Raw genomic sequence first — 15,245 nt, forward strand, 5'->3', positions numbered from 1 at the left:
GGTTTTTAAACAGCAATAAAATAATCATACTATTATAATATAGCTGAATATTAATATACAAAATATGTTATTTTCAATACCTGGTTATTGGAATTTAAAGATTACATGAGAGTTAAGATAAGAGTAAAAATAAGAACATATTTAGTTTATCAGAAGCACTTCTTATAGCTATATACTCAGAAAACTGATCATGGAGGTTATAAATAAAATGAATAATCATTACCAATATCAGTACTTCTACTGAAAGGCATCATCATTCGGTTATTCTTTGCCATATTTTAATTTTATTCATAGCCATATTTTCCCCCAGCGTTTTTGATGACTTATTTTACTTTTGACCTGCTTAAGTTGCAACTTGATTCAATTACGTATCAGAAAAGATGAAAAAGTAAATAATTGAAGCATTAATTTACATTTTTTATTGTGCTAAAGGGAGATAACAGACACAAATAAATATTACACACATAGTTTCGCTATAAATCTTAAACATAGGTCCTGGATTCTATGATAATAGTTAGCTCTGATTCTGACTCCGATTCCCAATATTTCAATGGAGTTTAGGTTCCAAGAACAAAACTTTTCGATTTGTTTCTAGTCCTTGATATAGGTACCTAATACCTACATATAATCTATTATATGCATAATGGGACATGGTATAGAGTTATAATAATATGACAATAAAATATAAATGTTCTAATTTTTGGTGGTTATATTATAACCATTTTATGACTAAAGAGAAACTGATATATTTACAGTTATTGTTTATATTATTATTAATACTAAATAACATTCAATGGGAATAATGATTCATTCCATTTTTTGTACAAAGGGAGATTTTCTCAGAGTACCATCTATGATCTTTCTATGTGCAACAGGTTAAGAAACGCTGTTATAATATATTATTAGTACCTAGGTAGATAATACATTTATAATATATTCAAACCCACTCATTTGGAATATAGGTCATCAGTGCCTATTAGAGATTATGATATATCGTTGTATACGAAGTAGAGTACCTATATATAGATTAGGTATACATGGTTTATAATCGTTTGCGTTCATTTTAATTCGACAAGTGTCAGAAAGTTAAGACAGGTCAGTATTAACTTTATTTACTACCTATAATATAGTTTCTACGTAACATGGTTCCAAATACTGTTCAAATAACATGTCAATCACCATAGTGAAAGTGAAATGTTCTTATCTATGATATTACTGTTAGGCTTTATTTTTATATTTATGCACGACGAACAAATGCCTCTTTTAAGAAATTTTTTTATTCTGACATTTTAATGCAAATTATTTGGATTCAATTGTTATTCATTAAATTCATTCATTGAATGTGTGTTAAAATCATAATTATTACAATTGTAGTAATCTCAACTATTGTTTTAAATTGGAAAAATTACAATGATACAATTTTTAAATTAACCAATCATACCTTATTCAGCTGTTATACTATACCTAAATTCGCATTTTATATCTTTTGAAATTGATAATCTATCAACATTTAATACAAAATTATAGATTCATATTCATATCCACTTAACCCTCATCGAGGAGTAATTATAAAATTTAAGTTATAAATTTATTTAAAATAGCAATATTTAACCGTGGTACTGTTTTAAGTAATTAGGAAATAGGACATTTAAAATGTATCACCGATAAAATATAAATACATTTTTTGTATAATAAAGGATTCCAAAAAACTTTGGCTTAATGATCAGACGTTTAAATGATTTACATAAATTTGAGGTAACAAACTGCTGCATGCATTATTCACATTTTTATACAATTTGTATAAAAATATGTAATTCCTATGCTCGAATGCGAATAAGAATTAGTGTCGGAAGTGTAATACATTAAAATATATTAAGTACAATAACATTATTAAGTTCAACTACAACCCACAAAATATTGTACACCTGTAGGATATATGTAGGTATCAAAAACAAAAACGTCCTAATTGAAATAAATCATTCGCGATCGCATGATGATAATAATAATAAAAATAATATGATGTATATTCGTGTGATAACATCTGTTTTACAACCTCAATGTTTAAAATATTATCCTTGCATTTTTTTAATATTATAGTAATGAATTTAATTTTTTTTTCTAATCGTTAATTTGAATGATTAAAATAAATAAGTCATTAAAAAACTCACAAGTAAAAGTTAGTTTCATTTTTGTTCTGCTCATAGTATAAAAGAATAAATAACATAAGTTAGTTAATTAAATTCAGTTTTTATTTTTATTTATCAAATTGATATTTAAAATCTATGTTAAAGGATATTAATATGATAAAAATATGATGGGCACGACGTAAATATATATTTATTAAAAATAATAAATATACCTACCTCGGGCATCTACGTGTTAATATTAACAGACTATCAGATACCACCCTTACTAACAAAAAATTAGGTGTTTAGATTTTAGGTTAATTTTTTTGCTGATCAGTGATCACAAAGCCATCATTGAACTGTTATATATTTTGCTAATGTTCAGTGATTTTAAATTAATGTGTTTGTGTGACATTGTGATTCCACGTAGAAGTGCAGGTAAATAAAACTGTACTCAAAAAGCCAATATATTTAACCATACCAATTTCAGCAAAATTATAATATTGCCAATCCTAATGAAGATATTTATTTAAAAAAAATATCTCTTGACTTAATTTGTTTACATATCGTGTCATTTAAAATATATTCCAATCACAATTCATATAAACAATTAAAATGGGACACAATTCATAGTGACCTGTATTTATGTTATTTAACTCTATTGAAACTAGGAACTGAGTATTTAACGATTCAATAGACTACAGTATATTTCTTAATACAATATAGTAACACATTCAATTGTAATTATACTATAATTTTTTTTTTTTAAACAAAAATTGGTTCAATATAAAATGATTAATTTATTCGTTAAGTCAGAAATTTCTTAAAAATATTCAATCGTTACCTACGTGACTTAGTTAAGAGTGACACACTTTTTAATTCGTTGATGTCTAGGCGGCTAGGCTTTTCTATGATAAGCAGTAAATAAAACACGGTGGCAAAATTATGACAATCACGATGTATAATAATAATTTAATATAAACGCAACACAAACTCGTGTAATGTTCACTATTAAAGGTCAAATATTGATTGTTTCTCCACGAGCATAGTTCCTATCCGACATAGTCGGGTCAATCATATTATTATATGGAAAAACACACATATATTATAATACTTTACAGGGTGATCCATCAAGCATGCATATTACACGAAATATTTTCAAGTTCTTTAGATGTATTATACTACCTACTAATAGGAATGTGCCCTGTGACTAAACAAACTTGTGATTTTTCAAATGAAAAACCCACTTTTTACTGTAAATTATTTAGTTAGGTACTAATGATTTTAAATATTTTGATTAATTTTATTTGAAAATCATACGATCGTAATTTCGAAGTTATTAACATTTTTAAACTAAGAATAGTAGTCATTAAAATGGGTTTACAAAAATATAAAATAAATGTACCTAGCATTGGATCTAATATTTATTATACTTGGAATATTTTTACAAATTAGGTACTTATACATGTTGATAGATTTATATAAATAATGACTAAAATTTTGAAATCACTTGAGCCCATATAATTTTCAAATCCATTATTATGGACCATTAAACTCATATAAAAATGTAAGCAACTTGAAAACAACTTATTCGAATTTTGATCTTTAAAATTTCAGGATATTATCCACCAAATAATTTACAGAAAATTAGGGTTGTTATTTGAAAATATAAGTTTTCATCACCAAGAATTTGGAAATAATTTCATGATCTATAAAAATATTTAAAATTCCAAAAATTAGATATTATATAAGTGTATTATTGAAAAAAAGGGAGTGATATACACTCCAGTATGTTTGGTGAATAACCCTGTATATATCTAATACCTATACTCGTATTTTGCAGCTCATTGTTGAACATTTTGCGGGGTCAGGCGGTTTAACCATGACCTATTTTTGTTTGATATTTTTTATTTATTATTATTATTATTATTTTCTATTTCACCAGTGTTATAGCGCTATATATTATAAATTATATGCAAGTCTGCTTATACCTATTGTCCATATGTACTCAACACCCTATTTAAAATGTTTGAAAGAATCGTGGCGGCCGACCAACCCCTTTTTTACTTTTATACAATCAATTTCGATAATTGGATAATCTAATAACTCCACTACCACAATGCGTCATTGGAACAGTGAATAAAAAAAAATAAAAATAGGTAACTGAAACTACACTAGTTACAACTTAAGCAAATACATTTTCAATTGGTTTTATTTCATCGGTTATTAGTTTATTACCTATCGAAGATGACCGAGACCCTCAGGGGTACATCGACATCAATGTTCAACAGTATACCTATCTTGATAAAAAGCTACTGAGTCTTCATCTCATATTGATAACTTAACACACATGAGTGTCTAATGCCGAGTTTCATAAAATAAAATGATTAATTCAGTTGACTTAAATTTAATAGACTACAATCACGAGAGTCACTTAAGCCTTTTTCACACGATGATACTATATCTAGCATAATTAGCTAGTCTAGTATATTGCGTGTAACCTAGTATGCTAGTACTTGTATAGTTGTATATAATTATATTCACATCATAATGTGATATGCACTGTAAAATGTACTAGCTGCAAAATAAATGATTATGAACTCTACGAAAATATCTGTATTCTACTATTCTGTATTTCTGTATATTATTATATTCTACAATAACTCTTTACATTTTATTTTTATAGACTTGATTTATATATATAAATATTAAATAGGTAGGTAGTTAATATACATAAATATACCTTGATTAGTCGATTGGTTTTTAGTATGGATTCTCGTGAAAAAATGTTAGCTATTGCTGCTAGTATTATTGGAGAGCATAACATAATATTAATACATAAGTTATTAAAAGCACCAAAAAAAAAAGAAATGTGTGGGTGAAAGAATGGATTTCTCGTCGAAAAAAAGGTCTAGGTATGCTACAAAATGAATTATTGTAAGTTAATAAATCCATATTTTAATAGATAAAATGTAGATACTTACCTATATTGTTTAAATATAATATATAAATTTAAAAACATATTTTGTATTCTGTAGAATAGAAGATGAAAAATCATACATGAACTATTTGAGATTGGATTCGGATATGTTTAACGAAATTTTAATTAAAATAACTCTATTATTGCAATTATTGCCCGAATGGATACTCTAATGAGACAATGTATAAAACCACCAGACAGGTTACAAATTATAGGTTATAATATTATACTTTATTTGACTATTATTACTATACTTTAACTTAAATCTGGTTTAGTTATACTACTAATATCTTAGGTATAACTAGGGAATTCGTTCGCGGAGGGGGGAGGGGAGGCTAGAATTGAATTAGCAGCACAGATCCTGATAATTTATATATTATTACAGAGTAACATTAAGGTTTATAGCTACTGATAAAAGCTATAAAAATCTTCATTACTCTATTCGTATTGCAACCAATATATTCTTATACCAGACATTTTGAATGCAATTTATGAAGCTTTTAAAGATGAAATCAAGGTGTTTATAAAAATTAAATCAGTACCTAACATCAATATGAATTAAATTAACTAATTAAGTTATATGGGTTAATGTTTAGCTTCCATCAACAATAGAAGAGATGAATGTTATTACAGATCAATTTGTTTCTTTTTATAATTTCCCTCATTGCATAGGTGCTCTCGATAGGAAGCATATTAATTTCATACCTCCCCGTTCAAGTTTTTCATACTATAGAAACTATAAAGGGACAGATAGTATTATTCTGCTTGCTTTAGTTGATGTCAATTACAAATTTAATTGGATAAATATAGGTTCTAAGATCATGATGCTGCAGTGTAGAGAAAGTAACTTAAATGAAGCTTTAGAAACACATAGGTACCCTTAACCTTCCTTCTCCAAGACCACTAGGTACTAGAAAGTCAAACAGATAATCTCTATATGCATGTAGTTAATATTGTGTTATGAAAAGTTCACGATACCAAAAAAACAAATTTAAAAATATTATTTAAGAATTACAAATTAAAATAGTTAGGTCTTTTATGATTTAATAACTAAATATTAAATAAACATTAACAATTTTATAAAAAAAACAAAATAATTTCTTTAACTTATAACTCAGTCTTCCTTGACTAGAAATGTATATTGGTAATACTTATTTGTTTTAAAACATAATTTAAGGAATATCACTAAGTTGAACATCATTAAAATATTTAAAATTTTTTGTTTTGTTGCAATTTTAAGGGAATGATTTTTGAAAGATTGCAGCGTAGCACTTATAAATTGAGATAAACCATGTGATGCATTATCTAATGGTGGCACTGATGGTATTGCTAAAGCCTTGGCAATGTTACTCAATGCTTCTTCTGACTTTTTAAGTGTATTGTTAATGGGCATATTTTTTTTTTTGTGGCTGATACATCATCACTTAACCATGATGGTGTTGAGGGTTCTCCTAGGTGTCATATTCTCTATAATATCAATATCAAACATACATAAATAAGCAACTGTTCAATCATATTATCAAAATATTATCATATATCAAATGATATTATAGGTCATAGGGGATATGACCCCCGAATTACTTAATAAGTTTAATTATCAAGATTTAGGGGTAAATCAGGATTAATTAGACATAAACAAAGTTGTATTAAGAATAAATTAGCAAACCTATAATGTTTGAAGAAGGAGATAAAGAAATTCATATATTTCAAAAACTATAAAAATACTCAATGAATTCCAATTGTTATATAAGCCGACTTCAAATGAATTTTAAACACTAAACAACCGGATACATTTACTCAAAGTGATGAAAAAAAGATTTTACTCTTATTACACATTTACATCAACGTATGAGTCATGGGTTTTATTCATAGGCGCAATTTGGGTTAAATTTATGGGGCTTCTAGATTTATGATGTCTAAAGTAATTACCTATAACATAATATATTATTATCTACATTATTATCAATTTATTGTTATGTATTGAAAATTTTTTTAAGTTCTTAGAACTCTCATCTACGCACAGCCATTGGAGGTGATAAACTCCTCTCTTTAGTTTTAATTATAATTTTGTTTTTTTGTAATATTTTAGTAGTTGAAATTTACTCAATAAATAAATAAATTTAAGTACCTAATAAAATAAATATTAATTACTTCAGTAATTCGACTATTCAAATTTATGTTTTTTACTAACTTTCCCACCTTAACATTCATTATTATTAACGTATTATTTAATATTTGGAAGGTTAGGTATATAAGAATATATACTAACATGGTTCGATAGTATTTTCCGTGTCTGATGTCTTGAATACAATTAATTTATCATATTAACTTGTATTTCAAACATTAATATAATTTTTAGACGATTTTAGTATTTTGAGAAATTTATACTGCAAAAACAATTTTCAAAAACTCGATTTTCTTTTAAAGTGTTGCTCTAAATAGATCCACTGAATGTTTATATCAGCAATTTTGATGCACCTTGTAATTTCAGACTGCGGTAATATTTAAACTATTTATAGGTAAAAGAACATTTAGTTTTATTTAAATTTTAAATTAATGTCGATAAAAAGATTTTTGTTCCGTCATAAGCATGACAATGTTGAAAAGCATGAACTTTCCCCATAAGTTTTTATTTGTGGAAATTAAAAAAAAGTTGTTCGTAAATCCACAATATTTTTTTTATAAGCAGTTAAAGTTAAAATGTTGATAAAACTCAATAAAATCACGAAAATGGGCTGTTATGAGGTTTGAGAATTAATTTTTTACGAGCGTTTGAAGTTAGATATTGCTATATTTGATATTCACCAGTAAATCAACAAGTTCACATACAACGATTTTCTTATTTCACTGTTAAAAATAATAGTCTTAGGTACTTGAAATGTTCATCAAATATTTATTTTATCATTTTCTATACATGAATACATGATACAATTTCTTCAAAATATTTTGAATAATTTTGAGTTATTCATAGATATTTGAAATTCTCTTCGAATCTCTTCTAAAATGTTCAATTAAATTCTTGACTCAATTATAATTATTAAAATTCTAATTTAAAAAAAATAATTAAAATATATTACAATATAATGACCTAAATTATTAGCAATAAATTAATTTAGGTGGGTTATTTAAGTTTTATGGTTTATGGACGTACCTAATATACCTGGTAATGACAGACACTTAGAACTCTTATATCGGACTTTAAACTAATGAGCAAAGGGTTGTGTATTGCATAAAAACAAAATAAATTGCATACCTATGTTAATAATAAATAACACATTAAATGATAAAATGTTACTTAATTTTTTAACTTATTGTTTTCTTTATTTTTTTATACAGTCTGTTAAAAATTACCTTTGTGTAATGTTTAAATATACACAAGTCAACGACCTCTAGTCACCATTCCGAGCTTAAAATATTATTAATTATATGTCTGTTAAAAATTAAAAATTCGTGTTTCAAAGAAATTATTATTTTTCGTGTTTTGATTTAAAGTATGCACGTAAAACATGAAAAAAATATAAAAATTAGGTATAAACATAATTTTTTTTATAATATTCATGTTTTACTTGTGTATTGTTAACTAAAACACGTCAAGCATACTTTTACTACATGTATACTTGTATTTTCATCGTATTATATTGCCATTGCCACTGAAAATAAAACGCGAACATTTTTACAAATTCGGAGTAATTCGCTAGTACATGTTCATAATGTACCTATATTATGTGTGATTATATCGTTATTTGCCTGTGTTATGTTCTGTGGCCTGTATGTAAACTTTTTATTGATAGTCATTATTTACTTAGTATGTCAATAGTTATGTATAACTCAAAATGACAATCTACATTTTTGCATTAGACACCAATTAGATTTTGCTAGCATATTATGTTAAAAACTATTTTCAAACCAACTAAAAAGAAAACTTACTGATGTCACAGAAAGTCCTTCAAAAATTATAAATCGTGAAATACTAAAAAATCCTCAAATTGAAAATATCATGGAAAATAACTATGTTGAAAATATCAAACAATGTATACATCGAAAGCGTAGAAAACGCATACCTTAACTTCCAAAAAATCTTATTGAAGTGATAGAAGCTATGAAAAATCGTGAAATAAGAAATGTTGAAGGTGAGTCATTTTTAATACATACAGATTTGGTGAACAATTCGATGTGTTTTTCTACAGACAATAATCTAAAGGCTCTAAGCTCGTATAATACAATATTTGTTGATGGTACATTTTCTTCGTGTCCTATATGTTTTTTTATCCACTTTTTACAATCAATGTAAATATAAATGGGCATTATGTTCCGTTAGTTTATTTTTTATTACCTCACAAAACAACACATATTTATTAATTTAGCATTTAGTTTAAAAAAAACTAAATTTGCTGAATTAAATTTAAATTTGACGACAATTGTGGCTGATTTTGAAGAATCTATTCATGCTGGGGCAAAAATGATTTGGCCATTAATACAAGTAATTGGATGCAGATTCCATTTAATGCAAAATTAAAGGAGAAAAATCCAAGAAATTGGATTAACAGACGTGTATCAAAATAAAAACTGTGAGCCCGGAATCTGGTTGAGAAAAATATTTGAACTTTCTTTTTAAGCCCAGAATGTTTTATAGAAGAGTTTATGGCACACTGCCGTAATGATCCAAAAATGTCAAAATTTTGTGATTATTTAGCTGAAAACTACATTGATGGGTTTTCGAGATTTCCACCCAATGTTTGGGCTTCTCCTCCATTAGTTCTGAGCGAAACACAAATAGTTGTGAATCTTTCCACACAAAACTCAATTATTTGTTTATAAAATCACACCCAAGCATTTTTTATTTATACACGTCTTAAATACAAGAATCCAAACAGATACGTACATTATTCTCAGGACAACTCACAAAACAAAAACTCGTAAGAACACAATAGATATTCATCAAAAAAGAAAAATCGAAGGTATGTTAAAAGATTATGAGGCTAAAAAAATTAACCGCTCATATTTCATTAGTTTGGCATCATCACATTATAAAAAATAACATTGTAAAACTTAAAACTATATTTGACTAAATTAATTTATATTTAAATTAATTATTGAATTATATATATATATTATATTATAGGTTGTTTTTAGACTACCTAAACTGGTGGAGTCGATACTGACGGAATCGATGCTTCATTGGTGGAATCGATAGGTTCCCTGAAAAATATCATACATTATAATATAGTATCTTATAAGAAAAGAATTATAAATATACGAGTATTAATATAGGTATGTAATAAAAATTAATTTTTAGCGTGCCATGGATTTGCCATTCTTGTCATGGCCGGACATAAATTAATCCTATGCACCAATAGATAAACAAAAATTACAAAAAAAATATAATAATAAGATTGTGATGTAGCGATCTATTGACTAATGTTACCGCGGATTTCAACGTCGTAACTGATTAAGCTTAATAAATTAAGACACGCCACACGCACGTATATAACGGGCGGGCGTATACATATTACGACTGTTACCTATATACAGAACAACAATTAAGGAAACAAATGAGAAAACTGAAAATAAACTATTAACATGATAACCCGATTTAAATATGTTAAATCCCTGTCATTTAAGTTTTTACCAAGAACATAATATTATAATAAGCACATATATTTTAATGAATATTATTTATACCGATAACATAGTATAATATCTCGTATATATTATATATCATATAATTAAAATTTGACTTCTAATCAAGATTATTAGATATTAAAAAAGTGTTATGAATAAACTATCATTTTATTTTTGGGACTCAATTTACCTAGTAATTTTTTTCCGAAACTCAACTTAACTATTACTTTTTTTCCCAGAACCCAATTTAAGGTCATTTGGGACCCAATTCACTAATCCCGCCGTGTTGCAAAAAACTTGAAATTTGAAGCATACAGCTTTCTTATAATCGTCTCATGAAAAGTAATTTAGGAGTTGAAATTAATTTTATTCCTTTTGAACATTCACAAATACAAAATTGTAATTCATATTTTTTGTATTATAAATTATTACCTGTAATTACTTGATATAAAAAGTAATCCTCAAGATCAGGACATAATATCATTGCAGTAATATATTAATGATCTTATGATTTTATAAAAAGGGAGTAATCTTCGTATTTTAAATAAAATGTAGTTTTAAGCACCAATTATTTTGTGGAGATTTTTGTGTTATTTTTTTACAAAGAGACTTTTAGTTCTTGATATTAATGCTTTATAATTATAATATATTTTTTAAATCAAATATTTTCCCTTGTTAAATATAAAAAAAGTATCTTTTTTATTAATTTCACCGTTTACTTGTTTTTTGACCTAATTTCCCATTTCTATGTCAATAATAGAAAATATAAATAGTCGATGTGATCAGTAAATATAAGATACAAGTTAACTGTTCTAACTCCATCCACATGAATAATTTAAGTCAGAGTGTTTTTTTTATGCACATTAAATTAAAACATGGAATTAAAATAATCAATTGTAAAGTTCTTGCATGCACCTATTCCCTATATTATAATATATCAAATACGTAGTTATTAAGTTTGATAAGTATCACACGCGATTTTCATGATATTTTGAATTGTAATTCATATTTTTTATCCATCGACCATCGCACGCAATTCGAATGCACCTAAAAACATAACCAGAACAATTATACTATAATAGTTGAAAGATATTAATTTTTCGCGTTCAACTGGTGGTTAAATTATTGTGGTACAATCTTTGAGTGTTAATAATAAAACACCAACTTTATAAGAATGTTTTTGTTGATTCGTCATAGGTCCATAATATTTGTAATTTATGGTCACACAGAAGACAGAACGACAGAAATAGTATCAGGCTTAACCGTATCATAATAATTGTTATAATATTAATATTATTTGATTTATTGTTGGTATAGTATTGTAAAGTACTTGAATAAAACTTTTTGAAAAAAGTACAAAAGTTTGTATTTTTTTAATATTTGAAAAAAATTCTTAAACAAAATACTTAATACTTATTCTCAAAGTTTCACTGCTCAGAATTTAAAAATTAAATTAAGTTAATTTTTAAGTGTTTTTTTAACAAACAGCTTAAACAGTTTTTATTTAACATATACATATATTAGATGTTTTTACTTGAATAACTTAAAAAAGGTTTTTAATTAGATACATCACGGACGCTATGTATAAAGTTCGAATAACCTTCAATTCAAAAAAAATAAAAAATTAGGTGTGCAAAACATTCATCCAAACAATCATTAATTAGTAATTACTGAATACGTAAGTAATATATACGTATATGAAGTTACCGTATTTTTTGTGAGTGACCTCATATAATTTAAGCAGTCACTATTTTAAATTACATATTAAAATTTGATACTCATAGGTACCAGAGTTATGAAAATTCAAAAATGTTGGGCCATTTAAAACCTCTTTAATGATTATAATTTATAAGTATATTCGGTATTGTGCTGTATGATCACACAATATATATTTTATTCTATGGTATGATCACATAATAATATCATGTTTACTGCTTATATGATAAACATGACAAAAATATTATACAGGACTGTACTACAAAATTATTATTACAGTACATAAATAATGAGAGGAGTACGGGAGTATTTTATATACGATATTATAGTCAATGATGGTATTCACCAAGACACAACGCTGTACACACCATGCAACAATCAACATTTGTGCACCAGTTCCCACACACCCACCAACCATGTTTTTTCGACAGTTAAATATATCTGTACCTATATCTAGTCATGATCTAAATATAAGTTATTATGCTAATATACTGTAGTATTGAAATTATTAATAATAAAAAAATAAAAAATAAATTTCTTTTAAAAACACACTTTCCTATAAAACCATATTTAAAAAAATATAAATATATATATATTAAATTGAACTAAAAAATATTTTAAAAATTGCACTAAATAGACAAAAATAATTTTCGGTACTTAAAAATAATGAAAAATTTACTGATGAAAAATTTAAAAGTGTGTGGTGCATCATACAAAACAATTAAAGCCGAGCCAAGTCTCACATACACTTCTTTGTTCAAACCTGTTTATAAGATAGTGACTGGGAGTATAATATGTCAATTAGTGTAAGAGCACCACACACTTTTAAATTTTTCATTATTTTTAAGTACCGAAAATTATTTTTTGTCTTTTTAGTGCAATTTTTAAAATATTTTTTAGTTTAATTTAAAAATATATATATTTATATTTTTTTAAATATGGTTTTATAGGAAAGTGTGTTAAAAAAAAAATTTATTTTATTTTTTATTTTCTACTTTTTAGTTGAAAGTACATTTTTTTATTTAACGTTTAAAAAAGATTTATGAAACAAATTTCTTATATTTAATAAAACGAATCAAACTACTCATGATTGATGATTATGATTGACGATGTTGTCTCATTCTTTCGATTTCATCCAAAGCGTCTACGTTACAGGATGTCTTTCCCATTATTTTTGAAGCGTCCAATTCTTCGATACGAAGTCCATCGAGGCTACGAACTCTCCTAATGATGACGTACGCTTGACCTTGTACGAATAGTTTCTGTCCCAAGTATACGACAGCATAATCGACTAAGGCGCCCTGCATTTTATGGGCTGTTGAAGCACATGATAATATTAAAGGCGGAATACGGCGCTCGACAGTTCCGTAACTGAATTTTGCCGGAAATTGTATTGATTTTGGCTTGATCAGGTGGATCCCATCCACGCCAAAATCCACCATTACATCTGGTAAGTCCTGCTTGTAGATCTGACCTTTGCGGAAGCCACCAGCCCATTTCAGTTCTGTTACAATACCTATTGCTCCATTGACCAAGCCTTTTTGTACATCGATGTTAGATCGCAGCATCACTTTTGCTCCCACAAATATTACCAGCTCTCTCGGCAATCCTCCGGTCTTGTTGATGTCATACGATATGACGGCGTCGATTGAATTTTATAGCGGCCTAGTGGCATCGACCAAAGAATCTTGAGCTCGAATGGTAAACATTTTGACATTTTTTTCTCGAAAGTATTGTAGTACTTTATTATTGTGGGCCTCCACTTGCTTGTTGGTTGGGTAAATGCGCATAGCCTTTGTTCACTCCGCAAACAATTATTCAAAAACCTGATTTTTCGCGACAGTGCGTTCAGCGCGGGTGACCAGTCGAGGAGTGCGCGCGTTGTTCCACCACCAGCTGGTCGCTTGTGATAGTGGTGCGCCGTTATCTAACTGATAGTGGGCAATGTGCGTATTCCAACAGTCAAATTTTTTATATTATTTTTATGCACTTAAAGTGCAGCACTTTCAATGTTTTTTTTCTGCGTCCATAAAGTTGTGTAATGCTTTCAGTGCCACCGAATTCTGTATTTTGATGGATTAAATGTTTAAGGTGGTACTGATCGCATTTTCGTTAATTATGTGTTTTTCATTGGCTACTCAAAATTCGTTCGTTTTCGTAAAGGCTTCATATTCATTAAATTACGTTCGTACTTTTTTCCTTGTTTTTTTTTTTATGCCTCTCGAGCTGTTCGATCATTCAACGAGCCTCCGATTCAGTATTCAATTTGTTTTTGTTAATCTTAAATACATTCGTTCTCATCAAAAAAAGCATACATTCATTCAATACATATTCAATCATTTAATTTTAGTCATCTGTGAATTGTTTTCTGTAAGTATCGTTCAGTCATTTATTGCGTTCAACCCATTGATATTATTCCTCAATTTAGGGCGCACCACGAGATACAGAAGCACGTGAATTTTTTTCGTCATTGTGAATTATATATTGTGTTCAGTGATTTATTCGTCTGAGCTGGTGGCCCGTTAGTCGTACGTTCTCAGGACTATCACACACTTAATTATTATTATATTGTATTTTTATTGTGCAAATATGTACATCCTGAGACGGTAGCGTTTGGTTCAAAGCCGCTAACGGACACCAGTTCTCCAGGTAACCAGCTGACGAGCTGCCAGGTTATTATTCAGTATTATTATTATAATTTTACTTTGCTAATCAAGCATTATTATTATTATTTTACTGTGCTAATCAAGCATTATTATTATTATTTTACTGTGCTAATCAAGCACTTCAATATTATATTG

At 27.3% G+C, this 15,245-nt stretch overlaps 1 protein-coding gene and 1 pseudogene across 3 annotated transcripts in view; both read left to right on the plus strand.

The window, feature by feature from the left end:
* LOC107168229 (adenylate kinase isoenzyme 5) overlaps positions 1–15,245 on the plus strand; it is a 43,394-nt gene that overhangs the window by 11,495 nt on the left and 16,654 nt on the right. The gene's annotated exons all lie outside the window — the stretch shown is intronic.
* Positions 4,895–5,944, plus strand: LOC149063056 (uncharacterized; annotated as a pseudogene).

Source organism: Diuraphis noxia, unplaced genomic scaffold, assembly GCF_037042655.1.
Source record: "Diuraphis noxia isolate RWA-SAM2 unplaced genomic scaffold, SU_Dnox_SAM2 contig0001, whole genome shotgun sequence".
Taxonomy (NCBI): Eukaryota; Metazoa; Arthropoda; class Insecta; order Hemiptera; family Aphididae; genus Diuraphis; species Diuraphis noxia.